Genomic DNA, 5,000 nt, shown 5'->3' with positions numbered 1-5,000 from the left:
TGCTGCTGCTGCTGCTGTTGCTGCTGCGCCCGAACAGGAGGACGGCCGACGACCGACCGATATGACCGACCTGCCGACCGACCGGTCGGTCAAATATTAAGGAAAAGCCTAAGCCGACATCTTAGGCGAGAATGCCTTGAAGAATTTCAGTCTGTCGAATCTACACAAAAGCGATTGGAATTTACGTTGCACAAATTGCAGATTTGAAACGTCAACTGTCATTGTTGAATCCCTTCTGAGGTATGAAAGAAACGGAGGTTCTCTCTCCGGTAACTTGGTGAGATTTCTTATCTGGCGTCTTTTTTGAAAATGTTCGGTTGGACAACAAGATGGGGACAGAGATTTGATCAGGTGATCTCGAACCTGAAAATTAAAACACATGACAAGCTATTTCTTTCATAAAAATATATACTTCTTATTGAGTAACTTGTATCAAATATTCTATTTTACCACCCTCCCTATATATATTATATATATATATATATATATATACATATATATATATATATATATATATATATGTATATATGTATGTATATCATGATAAATATATTATTTGATACAAGTTACTTAAATACCACAGTAAATGATAGGCAGAAATTCCTGTGGTATTCGCTTATATATTAAGGTCACGTGCATCTTCTGTGATTTCTTAAGCATATATATTATATTATATACATACATACATATATATAACATATTTATATATAAAACATTCAACTAAATATATATATGTGTGTGTGTGTGTGTGTGTGTGTGTGTGTGTGTGAAGGAAAAAAAGGAGAAATATTTTTTAAAACCCAATCTGCAGAGAATGTTATATTCCTGGGGATATTTCTTTCGTTTATGAGAGAAATGTGAAGAAGTGAGACAACTCATTCCAAAAGGGATTTACCTATTTCAGGCAGTAAATTCAAAATATAAAGGTATATGCGTTGCCCATGCAGTTTCATATGGCAAATGGGGAGAAAAGCCTGAGATATTAATTCACAACCATCTAACCTTCGACTCGCGGTAATATCAGAAAAATCTTCGCTATCACATTTCTACCAGTTCTGTAAAATACCCTTCCTCTGTCCCGGAGTGCTCTAAAAGCGCAAAAGCTCTTTAATTTACACACTTTAACTTATCCTGGTCTTTTAGTGACAACTCATCCAGTGTCGCACTTTTATTCTAGAAGTTAATTGAAAATCAGGATTTGTCTGGCTAATAAATTAAAAATTTTGATTTTATTTCTACTGTAGAAGCAACCATTACTGTGGTAATGAAACTTTTGTCAGACCATTTTTTTATACTTTATAATATATATAATATATATATATATATAATATATCTTATTATATTATATATATGCTATATATATATATATCTAATATATATATATATATATTTAACTTTATATATATATTATACATATAATTTCTTCATATGTCTTGCACTTAGTAGTGACAAGCATATCCGAAAATGAGGGAACAATTCGAGAAGTTAAGAGGGTATTGTGGCTATTACAATTACATATGTATCTGGTAAAAATGACCAGTAGATTCTACACAAACACACATCCACACGCACAAACACACAAATTATATATATATGTATATATAATATATATATTATATATATATATATATATATTATATATATATATATGTGTGTGTGTGTGTGTGTGTGTGTGTGTATATCATTTACTACACATACGAACATTCTGTCCAATAATATCGTCATTACAGCAGTGATGTTTGCTTTTAAAGTAGAAATAAAATTGGAACTAAAACACATAAGAGAAATATAGAGCAGTATTTCGAAAGCAATTTAATTAAGACGCAGAACCTTGCTCTTGCTTCTAATTTTTTTCTTACTGAATTATTCGTCGTCTAATGGAATATCAATATCTACGAAGGGACATCGCTGTCATCTAAACTGTTGTTTTCTTCTGTTTCTAATTTTTTATTATTTCGTCTCATCTCTAAATATACTAATATGGCTAATATTTACAATTCAGGGTCTATAGGTAAGACATCCAGAGAGCTATTTAAAGTCAGTAATGCCAAATATAACGGTTGAGAACTCCCCCAGTGACTCAATCCACGTGTATTACGAAACGTAGAAAATTAAAAATTATAAAAGTCAAACCGATGTGTAACGACTCCTGCCCTGCTAGCGCTAGAAAAACAAACAAATTACTGATTTAGACCTTTCTAATCAGCTGTACTCTGTTATTTATTTTATTTTATACATTTTTTTGTGGCTTTATAAATTTAAAGTTCGCTATTAAAGGTGTCGAAATTACGTCCGTTTCAAAAATTTAGACCTTGCTAATCAGCTGTAAACTCTGTTTTTCGTGACTTTATAAATTTGGAGTTTGTTTTAAAGGTGTCGAAATTATCCTCGTTTTCAAAAATTTAGACCTTTAGAATCAGCTGTACTACCTTGGTTTTTCGTAGCTTTATAAAATGGAAGTTCGCTTTCAGTGGGACCGAATTTACGTCGTTTTCAAACATTTAGACCTTTCTAATCAGCTGTAAACGGTTTTTCGTGGCTTTATAAATTTGAAGTTCGCTTTTAAAGGTGTCGAAATTATATGGTTTTTCAAAAGGGTTCAACTGTTAGTCATGGCGGTGACGAACACAATCCGTGGTTTGTATTTGTCAGACTTGTCCCGCAGTGATCAAATTAGTCTGATAGCCATATTGGGATGTTTCTGTACCGATCAAAATGTTTTGTTACACCCAAAAAAATAATATATAAATAAATAAATAAATAAAAATATAAAAAATTGCATAACTGAGTTGCAAGGTCAAGTCGGTATTGTAAATTTGGACGTTTTTAGTAAGCAAGAATTAAATGGCAGTATTTAGGCACCTATAATAAAGAAAAAAATAAAAAAAGTATTTTTAAAACATCGTAATACGTAGTAAACAAGATATCAAATGACGAGCAAGGATAAGAGTACATCTTTAAACGAAACTCAAGAAACTAATTTTTAAACAAAAGAATGATTACAAGAGAGAGGACGATAACGGGAAAAATTTCAAGAGATCAGCAAAAGCGAGCGCACAATAATAAAGTAGAGGTTACACTGCATACTTTGGGAGGAAGCACAAAGCAGCGTTGGTGAAGAAGAAGACGAAGATTAATAAACTAAAGTCCGAGAGCAATGGGAAGCAGAATCTGTCAAGAAAACAATTATGCAAAATGAGTTTAAGAAACAAACAGCAAATCTTGGATATTGTTTGTAGACCCATCAACAGAATTATACTTTGATAATCTATGATGGGAAACAGGAAATTGAATGACAAAACCAACACCAAATTGCAATACTGGAAATTACATTAGGAAAGATGAAAGAAACCATTTAGCATTTAAATTACGAAAAATAAAATATGAATGGGGGAAATATATACAAAGCTTATACATAAAAGGATTTCACTGTAAGTGACAAAGGCTCCGTCAGTTGGAATAGAAAAGGAAGACATGGGAATGGTAGATTTTGACAAAAGAAAGATAAATGCTGATGAAAATGGACAATGGTTAAACATGTTTTCAACTGAAGAAAAGCCTTGACAGGAAAAACAAGTGAAAACAAATTAAGCAAATAAAATTGACAAAATAATATAGAAAAAATTAAAATAGTAGATAAGAATAACAGATATACAAGGATCAGCAGAAAGGTTCAAACAAAAATAACAGTGACAAACCCGAAACAGACATGTGGAGAAATTCACTAGAAACACAAAAGAAAAAACATTACACAAAATTGAACAAAATTACATAAAATAGCATACTTACTCAATGAAGTGAGGATACCGTAATAGATATCTCTTCCCTTAGAAGCCCACACAAGCAAAATTTCATAAAATCTACTTACCTTCGACTGTCATGTTCACACCATCTGAAAACGGGAGAAAAATCTGTCAGTTTATCTGAGATTTACAATTGAAAGCTTGTGTTAGGTTATTAATCAAACATAACTTCTGGTATATTTAGTAAAACGTGATAAGATGCACAGAAGGGATTCAACAATTTAAAGCTTTTGTTGGGCATTAATAAAAAAAATAACTTCTGATGTGTCACGAAATAGGTGATAAACTGCACAGATATAAAAACCTAATCTTGTATGAGCAAAATACAAAAAATCAAACTGATCGTAAAACGAGCAAAACAGTTCTTAAAACTAATTTGATTAAATTGTTCTGATCGTAGGTCGTTTTGTCTTTGTATTTAGACGTCTCAAGCTATTTCTTGAACAATAAAATGGGATTTATTTAAGATCTTTGTGAAATGAAACACATTATATACCTTACTTTTAAGACCAGTTGTATTTCTTTGTCGCACATTACAAAACTTTAAATTAAACCACATTAAAACTCGGCTAAGAAATTCTAAAGACGTTTACCATCCAAAAAGCACAGCAACGCCAATTTCCCGCTTTCTATGACCGACCGAAACAAAGACAGACCTCTTCGGTCCGTTGCTATGGTTACCGTCTCTTCTTGTGTCGTCATAAATTACGCGCACTCCGCCTCTTCCGCCCGCAAGGCGTCTGAGCCGGACCAATCGGGTGAGCCAGGGCCTTCATAGATTCATCGGGAGCATCACCGCCGACCAATGGCGGCGATTGTTTACATGGGTGACGTCACAATTAAGTCACCGTGACTGGCTGCAGCCTCTCGGGTAAGGATGTCAGGTGGACTCGTTAATTGATCTCCCTCGCAGCCAACTGGGCGACGGGAAACGCATGCATCGACCGTCATTGGTCGGAGCGACGTACAGAATGCACTCGAGCGAAATACGCGTCGGCTGAAGTTGGAAAATGAACGCGACCGACGATATTACAGTGGCCCGAAGTTTCAGAAGCTGAAAAGGGGAGGGGGAGCAGGGTCTTTCGAGAGCAGGCGCTTCCTTTGCTCGCACGTGCGTATTAGAAGGCCGTTTTTCATTCATGGGTGAGTAAGAGAGAGAGAGAGAGAAAGGCGGTCATTCGCACCCATCGTCAAAAC

At 34.2% G+C, this 5,000-nt stretch overlaps 1 protein-coding gene across 2 annotated transcripts in view; it reads right to left on the bottom strand.

Moving 5' to 3' along the window:
• The window catches only part of LOC135222958 (homeobox protein php-3-like), a 657,411-nt gene that overhangs the window by 588,563 nt on the left and 63,848 nt on the right, over positions 1–5,000 (bottom strand). For both annotated transcript variants that reach the window (XM_064261424.1, XM_064261425.1), the window contains exon 2: positions 3,869–3,892. The gene's annotated coding sequence lies outside the window, so the exon portion shown is untranslated. The remainder of the gene's footprint in view (positions 1–3,868; positions 3,893–5,000) is intronic.

The sequence above is a fragment of the Macrobrachium nipponense genome, chromosome 8 (genome assembly GCF_015104395.2).
Source record: "Macrobrachium nipponense isolate FS-2020 chromosome 8, ASM1510439v2, whole genome shotgun sequence".
Classification (NCBI taxonomy): Eukaryota; Metazoa; Arthropoda; class Malacostraca; order Decapoda; family Palaemonidae; genus Macrobrachium; species Macrobrachium nipponense.
This window is presented reverse-complemented; position numbering and strand designations above follow the sequence as displayed.